Source organism: Alosa sapidissima, chromosome 2, assembly GCF_018492685.1.
Source record: "Alosa sapidissima isolate fAloSap1 chromosome 2, fAloSap1.pri, whole genome shotgun sequence".
Taxonomy (NCBI): domain Eukaryota; kingdom Metazoa; phylum Chordata; class Actinopteri; order Clupeiformes; family Clupeidae; genus Alosa; species Alosa sapidissima.
Genome location: NC_055958.1, coordinates 19,151,016 through 19,165,577, shown reverse-complemented (window position 1 = coordinate 19,165,577; position 14,562 = coordinate 19,151,016).

Genomic DNA, 14,562 nt, shown 5'->3' with positions numbered 1-14,562 from the left:
CAGAGCGAGAGAGAAAAGGGGAGAAAAATAAACGCTATCTGGGAAAAAAAAAAGACGAGAAGAAAATGTAAGCATGGAGGAGGAGGGAAAAGTAGGGGGAAAAAGGAAAACAGGGAAAATATGTTCCGATTCCGTCCACACACACGGCGGTGCTCAGGGAGGGCACATGAGCCATATGCTGGCGTGCGGCAGGCTCTGTGGCGGGCGGTGAAATCACAGCAGTGTGGCAGGAGGCCGGGGAGGACAGGGCTTCTGTCAGGTCAACCACCCAGCAGCCCCACGCCAGGTCACGCTCCACTCCCTGCAGGATGTGTGTGCGTGTATGTGTATGTGTATGTGTGTGTAAGCGTATGTGTATTTGTGTGTGTGTGTGTGTGTGTGTGTGTGTGTGTGCGCGTGTGTGTTTGCATGTATAACATCCGTCTGTTTGCCTCGAGGGAGATGTGTGTGGGTGTGTGTGAGTGTGTGTGTGTGTGTGTGTGTGTGTGTGTGTGTGTGCATGCCATGGCACAGTCAGGACATACCTGGCCTCCCCAGAGTAAGAGAAACCAGGAAGCTAAATTGCGTGTAAGGAAAACAAGCCGTAATAAAAGGCATAAAAACCTGCAAACATTGGACTGATCAGACAATTACAACCCATCTGGCTTGTTAAACTCAATCTGGTAGCCTTACCTGAACACACACATACATACACACAACCCCCCAGCCCCCCCCCCCCCCCCCCCACACACACACCCACACAACACACACTCCCTGTTACTTGTGCTCAGTGATCTTGCATCTGGAGGATGACGGTACAATAAGGTAACCGCACTGTGCCAAGATAAATAATTAGCATAGCGGCTCCGTTGTGGAATGGCTGTGTATAATGAAGTCAGCCCAGCAGAGGCTATTTGGGAGACATGAGACATGGCGGCTGCACAGGCGCCAGCTGAAACGTTGCGATGGCTTGATGTGATGGTGGCTGGCTTCTGAGGCCTCAGCGCGAGTTATCTCTGAGTGAAGGCTTTGAGCTGTGACTGGCTATCGACCTCCACTCACACGGGCCCCAGGGTGCCGGAATCAGCCCGGAGAACCACTGAGCCGTCCTCACAGGGACAGGGACATATATGGTGGAGATATATAGAGCTATCTATACCTTACTGAAATACCATTTGTGCTTGGAGGGTGGGCCTGTAGATTCTATGGCCAGAGAGAGTGGTTTGCCCTTGTGTACATGAAGGTTGTTTTTATCTTGTACAAGCTTGTATCCAAATGTGTAATGAATAGGTTGACATAAAAAATATACCGGTAAGCTGATTTGGAGAAAGTCTAGAATCTGGAGTATGCTTAAAACATCTGATGTCGCTTCACATTACTGTTGTGCTATGGCATCAGGAGTATAATAAATGAGGTCATTATAGTCTTGACAAACCAATCAAACCAAGACCAAATAGCAATATATGCGTACCCACCTATCCCATATACATCTAACTGAGCAAGCAGGTATGATGGTGAAAGTCACCTGTGAGCACCTGTAACACTGCTTAGTTTGTTATGCTCTCTGTTTTCTCAACATCCTTCCCGCTGTTGGCAGCTGGAGAATAATCACAAATAATTACTAATTGACTCTCAATTGGTTTACCCAGGTAAATAAGGGCTAAATGAATAAATAAAGACACAAATAATAAGCAACAATAATTTGTTGGCGGTCAATTATTCATTCTTATAATCAAAACATGCAAATAACCTACACTCATCAGTATGCCATTATAAATCTGTTCTTAGTCAACTGGATGTTTACCATCCTCACAAATGGAAAAAATATATTTTTTCAGAACTCCAGGATTTCCAAATGTGTTTCAAGGCATTTTTAAACACTCATCACAGATTATAAAGTAGCACTTTGCAGGCATGGTGTTATGGGATTATACCTTCTTCTGCTCCTGAAAGCCACCTGGAAGAGATACACAACCACAGACAACAAATACACACCAGTGATGCACATGCTGATGTTCAAACTCACCCCCCCAGCGTGCAGTATACTGAAGTAAACCCGCCTGTCCCCACCCCAGCGTACAGTATACTGAAGTAAACCCGCCTGTCCCCACCCCAGCGTACAGTATACTGAAGTAAACCCGCCTGTCCCCACCCCAGCGTGCAGTATACTGAAGTAAACCCGCCTGTCAATGTCAAAAAGAGGTGCAAATGTATGGGCCAGCATCTATAGGGCGCACAGCAACAGAAAGCTTTAGCAAGTCTCTCTCAAAGAGACTAAATTATAGTAGATCATGTCCAGATCACTTTATCACTATATATAAGTGAGATGTGTGCGTATTTTAAAAGGCCACGATGGAGCCCAATCTGAGCGGCGTGCGAGAGCATCAGAGCCATGCGGCGCCGATCGGCGCGGTGCGTTGCGTGGAGTCTCGCCCGCGGGGCAGTAACGGTGAGAATAATTGTGTGATGACAATTTCGCTGAACACTCGCATGCCCAGGGGCATTGTGATCATACCTGACAGGTGCTACGGCTCCTGAGGGGGCGCGGGATGTCTTACTGTGGGGGCCCCTGGTCCTCATAAACACCAGGCGCCGAGCACACATCTCGCACAACTCTGCCTCCTCACTCGCCGTGCACCCAGGTTGTGTGTGTAAATTAGATCCATCGTGTTTCCCATAGTAAGGAGGACTGGTACGCAGGTGTTGCGGGTCTCGCCTAAGAGGACGGCGCGCGAGAGCTCAAACAAGGGGCAACGGGGGGAAAAAAAGTGCCGGAAAATCAAAATATGCTGTCACAAAGTCACTGTAAGTAGCACAAAATGCCCTTTTAACGAGGAAATTATTTTTCCTGGATGCTTTCAGAATGCATTAGTGAGGTAATTGCTCCAACACAATTACCCTCTGAGCAATGAGTTGGGCCAAGCATGTCTCAGGCAGGCCTGTCAATACTCTCAATGTCACGATCTCCTGGTGCCTCCAAATGAGGGTCTCTGTGTGCAGACAATAATGGAACAGTTCAGCTGAGTAATCTACATGAATAAACACATCAGAGATGCCCTATAGGAGTACAAAGCTCTGGTCACTGTTCAGGCAACCCTTAACGGTACAGTTTGTTCTCTGTACATGCAATGCACAATATTTAAGACAATTGTCTTGCCTTGTCATTACATATGGATAGTTTTGACAGGTATTTGAAATGAAGTGCTTTAGGATGGGATAACAGTCACAGCACCTTCTGTTGCAAATGACTCCCACCACCTCATGAATTCATTGGCGCTCCCTCATGCAGAAGCAGGGAGAGGCCATGGTTAAATTATCTCACACAATGTCAGAGGCTGACATCCCGCTCCCACCTCTCTAGCGGAGTCCTGGCCCAGGCCGGCCCACCTCATCACGCTTCAAATGGAGTTGGATGTCTTGACAGAAATCATCTACTCTGATCTCACGCATGCAGCAGTTTCAAATACCTGCACAATCAGACAGTGTTAGGATCCATTTTTCAGAGGACGCCGATGGAGCCTTGTGCTCCGCTGAATGGCTGACATTGTCACACATGCAAGCGCTGAAGAGACTGAACAATAGAAACGGTAAAGAACAAGCTGCCTTCTGTTGCCTACAGATTCAGAGCATATATGCAGCAAAGTCTTTCTGCAAGTCCTCTCTTCACTGCCATTCTCAAGGGGCCGATATTAAAATGCCCACCTTGTCAGTGATCTGATGAGGATCGCCCACATCAGTCTGAAAGGTGACTTGGGAGAGAAATTGTTCCGTGCTCTCATGCTGCTCGAGCTGAGAGCACATTTTTCCAGCATGTTAACAAACATGTAATTTCCATAAACACGTTGTGTAATTGACAGCTTGATTCGGGCCACGGCGGAGCGCTGACAGGCCCTGCTCCACCGTTTTAATGGAAGCAGCTCCGGCACAAGGCCGCTCTGCACCGCACCACACCACACCGCTCCGGGGCATAATGAGTTTCAGATGGCTACGCTCCGATTAGACAGCAGAGAGCCTTGTTGCCAGCCAGACATTGCAATAAAAAGGTGCTCACATAATGAGCTTTATTGAATTGGATAAATGCTATGGTCGTATTTGTGCTCGTATTTGTATGCACTTAATTACAGACTGCCATATATTCTATATGCTACATCTATCTATATGTGTGTGTGTTTGCTATTGTGTATGTGTATCATGTGTATGTGTATGTGTATGTGTATGTGTGTGTGTGTGTATGTGTGTGTATGAGTGTGTGTGTGTGTGTGTGTGTGTGTGTATGTGTGTGTATGTGAATGTGTATGTGTATGTGTATCATGTGTATGTGTATGTGTGTGTGTGTGTATGTGTGTGTGTGTGTACATGTGTATGTGTGTATGTGTATGAGTATGTATATGTGTGTATATGTGTATGTTGTAGATGGGGTAAAAGTCCTGTAATATTTTGTGTCTTGCATCAGTATAGTTTTTAGTAATACACAGGAGAAGATGATTACTTGTGCTATTGATTAGGCAGCAACCAAACCTGTCACTCTTAGCCACATGCACTGCATAACCTCTCACTGCTCCAACTCAATTGTTAAATGTGCAGATAACTTGGTGGAGGTAGGACTCGTATCTAGCAAAAATGACACAACCTATCTGAATGAAGTTGAGATGTTGTCATCGTGGTGTAAAGAAAACATTTTAGAGTTCAATGTCTCCAAAACCAAAGAGTTGGTGATGGACCTCAGGAGGGAAAAGCAGAGTATGCATTATACACCACCAAAAAATCTAAGGCGACCCTGTGGAGAGAGGGAGTAGTTTCGGATACCTTGGAGTTCACATCTTTGAGTATCTGTCATGGACATCACATATCTGCACCTTAGTGAAAAAGCAAACACAGCACCTATCTCACCTCAGTAGGCTGAGACAATTCTAAATATTACCTACATAGCTGCAGACCTTCAATACTGCCACAATAGTGTTTGTTATTTCTGAAAACATGTGGTAGCCTACAGCAATAGTAACTCTCTGAACAAGATGGGTTACACAGCATATATACCAGGCGCTGCCGTTCTAGAACAAATAGAATCACATAGGATGTTCACTACATTTCAAAGGCTACATGAGAAGCACCTCCATTCTCTCAAGGCCAGAAATGAGAAAAGGAAGGACCATCTTCCCCCAGGCGATCGATCGATCGATAGATAGATAGATAGATCGATAGATAGATAGATAGATACTTTATTGATCCCCAAGGGGAAATTCATCCATACGGGCCACGGATGCACTGCCCCACTACTTTCTACTACTATACTCCTATATACTGGGAACCAAGAAAAAAAAGTGTCCAACAATTTATTTTTTGTTGTGATTTCCTTTCTATTTAGGATTAAAAAAACATCTTACAATTTTTTTTATTTATTTTTTATTTTAAATTTTATAGCATGTCCCCTGTGGTGGACAAAAGGACCGTTTTAGTATGAAAAGGTAGCCATAAAAATAGACAAAAATGGACAAATTATGCTTTTAGTGGTATTAAATTAAGGGTAAACTTAACCAAATATAAGGGGAAAGGTTATTTATCCTTCTAGACTACTTTATTTGCCTTTTTGGACAGTTGTATTTTTTTTTCTGGATTGTTCATTTCATTTTCATGTTTTTCTTTCATCTGCGATATTTCATTTTTTAGTCTTAATCTTCCTCGCTATGTTCTTGAGGCACAGGTTCATAGTCCTCATCTCTGTTTCACTCACTCATCACCTGAGAGCTCCAAATCTGACCCCCCCTTATTCATCCTATACAAATGATCTCTTAAATTTCCCAAAAAATCAAAATATTTTGGTCCTGGTGTCCATTATAATGGACATTCACGAAGTCACTATTATTTCAAAATGTAAATAACTTAAAGGAACCGTATGTAAGAAATGTATTTCAATTAATCATAAAATGGCCCTGATATGTCACTAGACTTTAAGAAATCATGTTCATTTCAAATACTTATATCACTGACAACAGTAGTCCGGCCAAGATATTGTCATTTAAAAAGTGAAGTTGCAGCCCTCAACTGATGTTGATTTTGTGTTTTGTCATGTCATGTTGTGTTTTGGCCTGATGCGCCACCCTCTACCTTTCGACTAATCACAAAGTCAGTAGTGTTTCGGCATCTGGGTTGGCAACCTCGAGTCAGGGGGGAGGGGGAGGGGATACACCGCTCTACAGTAATTTGAAAGTGATTGCAGTACCAGTTTTGGCCACAATCTTACATATGGTTCCTTTAACTCAAAATTAATCATATGATTCCTGACATTTTTATTAACAAGACCATATATTGCCATCGTAATGAATGCTTAATAAGAAGACACTATTTGACTTATCTCTCCTCCTTTCATAAAATGTGCTTGTCAACCATTTTTGAGAACAAGAAAGAGGAGGTTCCCAGCAACCCAGCCAATCACATGATATATCATTAGAAAGCCCAGGATGTCCTCTTTAAAATACCACAGGAATTGATAGAATAGCTCAAAGGGGTAAAGGGGTATGCATCTAGAACTTATGTCCACTACAGAGGACATGGGTCTATGGATTCGGTCTCAGGAGGATATCATAATATTTATGTGTTTGTTTTCACTGTTGAGTTGTGTCACAATCCCCATTTCACTGTTTGTCTTATATCTTAGATATTTCTCATACATAATATTTCTCAAAATCCTATATCACCCCAAACAACCAAGCCTATACATTAAAACATCTCAGGGAGTACCACAATCACCATACCCATACTTTACCATACTGATCAACAGCAACAACAAAGCTATGTATTTATGAGCATTTCACTGGGTAGTCAAGTAGGCACCATCTATTGTCTATTTTATTAAATCAGACCCACTACATCTATCCAGAGCGCTCACCACCACTGATGTAGAAATTGGAGTGAAAGGAAGCTGTGGGCACTACTTGTATTTCTACCTTTGCTGACTCAACTGGCTGGCTCTCTCCACAAAAGGAGCACATGCCTACAACTGAGACAGGAGTTATTATGCCAAATCTTAAAAAGGCACTTAAAGCTCAGTGGTCCCACAGTAGTGGGTCCGACGGTGGAAAATGAGCAGGTAAAAAAAGGGGACAAATCTGATAAATGCGTATTGAACAGTGTCTGAGAAAGCTTCAATACATATTTATGGTGACAGGGGTATTTGCAAGTGAATACAAAGGCGGGGGGATTAAACATGACTCTCCATAGAGGGGGTGGTATCATCACTCCCATTCTGGCGTGGGACTCTCTTGTTATCTGATCCATCCCCAAGCGCATTGGTGGCAAACACTGCAGCGTTATCTCTCGCTGGGCCTTTCTGGAGAGTTTACAATTTCTCGCTTCGCTGGAGCCTGAGCCGAGCTTGTTACCGCAACAAAGGGAGAGAGGTGGCCTGGATGAGAGCACAAAGCCGGCCTCACCTCAGAGCGGACACATTTCCCCCAGATAACAGAGGCCTTGTTGGCCAGCGCTGGGGAGAGTGCATGCCTCCGCCGTGTGGAGGGAGTCATGGGAAATTCTGTGAATTCAACTGGACTTGGCCACATTCTAACGGTGATGCTAGAGAGGGACATATACTACAGGATATATAGGGCATCTACGCGGCCACTTAAAGACAGAACAGTGGAGATAAGTCCTTCTCTAAGCTGACCTGATCTCACTTGTCCAACTAAAATATATATATTTTAAAAATCTAAATACCAACAAATTATTCTAAAGACAAACTGCAGCAGGAATTGTATGAGTGAGCAAATGGAAGGAAAAAAAATCCATTTCGGTATTAAAGAAATGACAAGGGAAAAATAAATTCTAAAACACCTTTTGTGTGTAGGCATATCGCTGGACAGCTTCCACACAAGCAGAATGCATAAAGTCTAGCACTGCATCTCTTGTTTTATTGAGGCAGACGATCTGAGATAGGAGCATTATCCCAGTAAGTGTAAATAGGAGTGAGGGCAATTTGACAATACACAGAAATGCTTAGTGTGACAGCATCTGCATTGTTCTCCTGTGAACTGCACGCCACGAATTTCTATTTTCAGTTTTTACTAGCTGCAGTAATTATGCACATTGTTGGTGAGAATAAAGAAAATAAAGTGTATGAATATGTCCTGGTCAATTGGATTCTGTCAGTTCAAGCTGAATTGGGTACACATGCAAGCAGCTTGCCAGCTCGTAATAACGATGCTGTTTGCAGGGAACAATCTCCCCTCTAAACAGCTCATCAACAGCGGATAGAGTCTGTCACCCCCGAGCATAGAGTGACATGTCTTCCGCATCTCTGCCTGTTATTAACATGTCTCTTAAGACAAGCTCAATTATCTGACACTGCCCGTAATTTCCATTCCGTTTCTGGCACAATGTAAAGTTCCTCTCCTTTATTTCAAGCTGCTCATTTGGATGTAGAACATAAGACAAGTGTGGGTGGAGGACAAAACTTGACAAGGAAAACGGATAAAAAAAAGCCTCGAGTCAAAGACATAATCGCATGTCTACTCTACAGTACTTCCCTGGCGAGCTCCAATCATCCCTGTTCAGTACATAGGGTACATACGTGCAAATGTGATCATAATTAATAAGTATAAACTGGCAGGCATCCTCTCCAAATATGACTGAATTGACAAGAGCTGAAAATGAGTTGATACTGCGATATCCAGGCTATTCATTGCTCCAAACAAATAATAATTAGAAAAAACATAATTAGGGAGCAAAAATGCAAATTCATGACCTTAAAAATCACATTATACTTCCTCTAGTCCTGCTGTTCACTAACACACTAAAAAATGACTTGGGAAGCAGAGTGGGACTGGTGGTAGGTTTTTGCCAGCAGCTACCTCCACGCCTTACCTGGCCTCCTCTGCATGCCCATAAAGGCAGAGAGGCAGGGCAGTGGAGGGAACCTTGAAGGAAGTGGTAATGATGACAGCTCTAAGTCAGAGGATGTGCACTAAACTGTGTCAGGTTGGTCAATTGCCCAGAACCCATTACTACTCTCCTGGGACTCGCAGTGTAATGTGCTAGGTTCCCTCTGTAACAGAGTGACCCATTGTCGGCAGAGATATCTTTTGTCATTTAAAAGAAGAGACTAATGCCGGAGACAAGGTTATAAGGACAGGGAGGTGGGTACCGTGTACTCTGTGCCAGACGACAGAATGGGCTTGCTCTGGCTGTCAGTTCTGCTCTTTTGTTCTGACGAGAGATGTCCATGTATATCAGTCGGCAGTGTCCCTGCTGATCCGCTTGACATCTGGCTGCAGGTTAACTGTGGGAGCGGTGCAGTTTGGTGTGGTCAGGAGAGTTGGCGCTGAGGGGGCGACTGGCTCAGAGATGAAGCCCAGTGGGGGAGGGGGTGTGGGGGTCGGTGCGGTGGCAGCCGGCTCTCCGCTTACAGGGCGCTGACCCTGTCCACACCCCTCTGTCCTCTGGAGACGGCAGCCCTGAGCTGCCTCGCTCATAAAAAAGTTTCCCCCTCGTTCTACCTGGAGGAAATGTGTACGTCTTGTCAGTGAGACAAGCGCGACCTTGAGAGTCGCAATCAATCGGCGCACCTAGTGTCATCCGCCCCGACAGACACTGTTTGACCAACTGTCCACGCCGTGCACACACACTCACCCCTCCACCCCACACACACACACACACACACACACACACACACACACACACCACCACCACATCTGCCACTTGCGTGCAAGAGAGCGACGGCGCCACTGAAATGGGATGAAAATTGTGCCCGCCCCTGGGGGCAGAGCGCCAGTCCTCTCGTCGGGGGGGGGGGGGGGGGGGGGGGGAGCGCTCTCCGGAGCCCGGCGGCAGATCGCGGTGCCCAGCTGCGGCGCCCTGGCCCTTGTTTTGCTCGGTGAGACGTGTGTAATCAGAGAGAAAGTCCTGTGCAGATTACAGTCTTCAATCAGTCAGTGAGGAAAATGATATGTACATCATTGTCGCCGCCGCACGTCTCAGGCACTGTCAGGCTGCATGCATATTACCTGTGTCAAAGCTGCCACCGACATGACGGCAGGATATGGAGAGCCATCAGCCCAACGCCACCCGGTGGGGTAGGGGGTGGTGTGGGGGGACTAGCCTCCTCCACTACAGCAGGCAGCCGTATCCATGGGGACTCTGCGCTGACCCCCTGAGATTCAGCTGACACCGTTTAATGCACATTTTAGGGATGGAGAAAAGGAGAGAGGGAGACTATTCCTTTCACCGCTCAATTCACTTTTCTTTTATATGACTGACTGAATAACATTTCTTGGAATGGTTCTTGTCAGTCTCTAAAGGGAAAAAATAGAGAGAGAAAAAAAAGGTCTGTACTCAGGCAGACAAGCATCTGGTGATGGGTGAGGTTTGTCTTCTGAAACTTCACTCAAAATTCACTGGTCAACATGTCAGACACAAAGAGGGCTGCATACACACAGTAAATATTTCAAATGCGAGTATACCAAAATCCTCATCCAAATGGATAAATAAATATTTCAAACGGAAGTGTACCAAAATCCTCATCCAAATTGATTTCATGTGTTGAGATGAAACAAAAGAGAGCAAAGGTCGACAGCACCAATCGGAACATCACTTAACATCTTAAATGAACAACAATGACATAGAATAACACTATTCAAATGCTTTCCTCTGCAAGTGAACAGTGATGCAAACCGGCAATTTCCACCAAACAAGAAAACACCTAATTAGACCTCACAAATAACACATCTCTCTCTGCAGAGAGACAGAGAGAGAGAGAGAGAGGGATAGATAGAGAGCGAGAGAGAGAGAAAAGCAGGATGAGAAAAACATTCGCAGTTTGGGTCATTTCTTTTCTATCTGCCTGTAAATTCCTCTCCTTTCCATTTTAACACCCCACCCAGACACCTCTGTTGAGCACTGATGACGAGTAATGGCAGGAAACTTGAGGTAAACAACAAGCCTGTCTGTGGCTCCCGCTCGCCCGCTCTCTCTCTCGCTCGCTCGCTGCTCGCCCACTTGCCCCGTTTGCATAATGGGCACCCTCAGCCACCCCAGGATGCAGTTCACCTTGAGCAGGGGGCCCCCTTTAAAAAGCCCAATGTCAACAGAAAGACTTTGGCACGCTCTGACTCCACTCTCCACTCTTGCCCTGCTGGGACTCCACGGGGAGGTCACCAAATTGTCTCTGCCACACGCACACACACTCACACACACACAAAAAAAGGAGGAGTTAAAAAAAAATCACTGACCTGCTACAAAATTGGCCATATTCAGTAGACAGGGAATATCAGGTTATTGAGTTGATCCATGCTGTGTTTTCATGCCTGGGGAAAATGATCTGCTTCATTGTCTGCCTTCTGCAGTTGATCAAGGGCAAACGTGTGCTGGGAATGCAGAGAGGCCGAGGCCAGCTACTTCACAGCAGAGAGAGGCGCAGAGTGTTTGGAGTCGGCCTGAGGGCCCACAGGCACTTACATCCATGAGCTCCCGTCCTTCCCAACTCGCTCCAAACTCCCATATACACAACTGTCCGCAATAGTGAAGGGCGAAAAACTGCTTGATGCACCCTAACAAAGAGAACAACACCTGAAATTGCTACTGTGAAATGTTTTTTAAAAGCAATGTCGGTTCCATGCTTATACTCACAAAATGGCAGATGGAAATGGTACTTTCTGTTAAATGCTGAATGTATTTCTCCAAGTCTAACATAAGAACATTTACTGTGCATGAGCAATGGAGATGAAATCCACCTCTTTCATGTAGAACTGTTGCATCAGGTGAAGATGATGACAAAAAAAAAAATCGCCTGTCATCTCAAATTACTCTGGTGAAATTGGCCTGGGTACACACGTATTTTGAAATTGTGTCAGAAATAGAGCTTCAAAATGCCTTTATGTTATTATGCTACTGTGCATGTTGTCGACAGGCCCCCGGCATCTCCATAGTTATCTTATTTGTGTGCTTTGCACATGAATTGGAATAAAGAAAGTGGAAACACCTAGTGCAATTACATGGCAAATCTCCAGGAGCAGGCCTGGAAAGGAAAGCTCTGCAGCCCACACAAAAAACACACATTTAGGTCTACGGACCACAAACCACAAACAACCTAAAGTATGTTAGAGAACACATGGAATTATACCTCTCTGTCCCAAATCAGAGACTAAATTGCATCCACTGAGACCTCCATGCTTTTAGATCCTCACTCTGCATCCTTTTGCAGGGGATCGGTGCCGTCTCCCAAACTACAAAGCAAGACACTGAATGAGAAGAGAATAACCACACACTTAGACGAGTGCAGCTAAGCAAGTGCAAATGCCTTTTCTATCAGCCTGCCCTCCACAGACACATCCTGTTTTTTTTGTTGTTGTTGTTGAAGAGACATAATGAAAGGACGTATCCAACTCAATCAGGCCTAATCACAAATGGTTTGTGTGACTTGGTTTGGGTAACTGCATGCTTGACCCAAAAGAGGAGTATTTTTCTCTTCTTACTGTTTCAATACGAGAAGAGAAAAGAAACACCGGTCAGTTATGAGATTTTGGTTGTAGTCCGATAGCTTTCACTCAGGCCCATGCATGAACATGTAGGTTAGGTTTCTCTTTATCACCTCTGTGGAACAAAACATTCAATTGCGTCCATTTGAAAATCTATTCTGATGCACAAAATAAACGTGATATTTTGGGCACCAATTCATTTTGTTCTTTTGTAGCACATATTGTAGAGTTGTCTGATGTAAATGTTGTCTGTCTGTATGCTATCATACTCACATTTCTTCCCCTATCCTGGAGGGCCTGCTGAAGGCGATGCGCCTGCATTGGCAGCTTATCTCTTGGAGGTCCAGCAGAAATGTCCAGCTCTCCTGAGCGGCGCTGAAGCAGCGCAACTTATCAGTCTCACAGCACAGCCAAGGCCAACAAATTTGTAGACGGAATCAATACACTCACACATACAGAAATCTGCCCCTTCACCAGAGATCTGCAGAAACCACTCAATACAAACATACCACACATCACCAAAAACATAGAATATAAGTGAGGGCTGAAGGAGATGGCTACTGATGTGACATAAGGACACCACCACCATCACCCCCTTGCTATCACTCTCACTCCACCCAATACCTGGATAACACACAGCCAGCCTGAGCCATTCTTACACTCTTAGACGGAAAGGGAAGCAGGGTCATATTAGGTGCTGTGGGCTGATGGCACCTACACTTAGCGCTCTTGCGAGATACAGATAAAAGTGCTGAACGGCTGTCTGTAAATGGCCGTGTGCACGAACTGGAAAGCTCCGGCTATGACTCATGGGACCGCTGGCGCCTTCCGTGTGGCACTTCTCATTCCGGCAGGGGTGCAGATCATTATTGCAATATTCAGATTACCGTGCACAGAAAATTAATTGGACTAATTAACATACAAGTAAATGATGATACCGTTAACACATTTCATTAACTCAAACTGTCATTCGATGTTCCTCCTGCACTTGGTATTGCATTACAATGAATTGAATTCATTAAATTATGCAAATGAAAGGTGGAAGAAAATGGACGTGCCCCTTTTTTAACGTTTATGGGGCTACAGTTTCTGTCCCCCCCCCCCATCCACAGGCATATCAAGTCAGGACCATGAGCTTTACACTTCCTTTGCTCTTACCAGGTGAAAGCATTGATTATAGCACATTTCTAATAATATTCACCCAGCGCAGACACAAATGTACACAGGAACAATATGCTTCGTTCTATACATGTATAGTGCACTCACATTTGGACCTGCAGGCTAGGGAGACCTCACAAAAGAGATTCTTGACTGATGTAAAAGTTGCACACTAGCAACAATAGCCCCTGCAAAATAAAATAAGCAGCACAAAAGCAATGTAAAACTTATGAAGGGTTGACCAAGAAGGTAAAATATGAGAGACAATATACTCCTACACTACTGAATTAGAACCATTTTTTCCACTTCCATAGAGCTTTATTGAAATTCATTGAACCTTTTTTAAGGTGAAATGAAATATTTCTTCGTGTCTGCCAATGGCTAGATACGTTTTCAAGCTGCAGCTCACAATTGCTGATTGATGGTAATGGACTTTGCCTTAGCTCCACTGAATGAGCCTACAAAATTATCTTGCAGAATAGTGCTGCCCCTTTATACAAATGAATGGTAGAGGAATTATGAGTGATGAAGGGGCACTATGGCCTCAACTTTCATGTTTGGCCACTGCATCGGTTCAAGTAAAAAACATTGAGTTTTTGAGAAAAAAAAATCTGTCACCTACTGGTACCTCTGGATGCTTCTTGTGTCCTGCTCAATCTAGTGGTTTGTCGTGTCTAGTCTAGGTGTTTGGTCCTATCCACTTGGGTGGTTTGGGGTGGTTAGAGGGCCAAGTGTGGATCTCCTCAGCTCCTGTGGTTGCAGTGACCCCTGCTGGACTGAGGGCTACTCCCAGACCACCCTCAAGGTCATGGACTCTGTGCCCTGCTAAGCAGCCTTGAGCTCTACAAGTCATTATAGACAAACAGCAGATTTAGCAACAGATGCAGATCTAGCAAGGCATCACAAAAGATTCAAATAGGAATCAAAGTGTGTCCTTGATACAAAGGCATTAGGCTGCTCT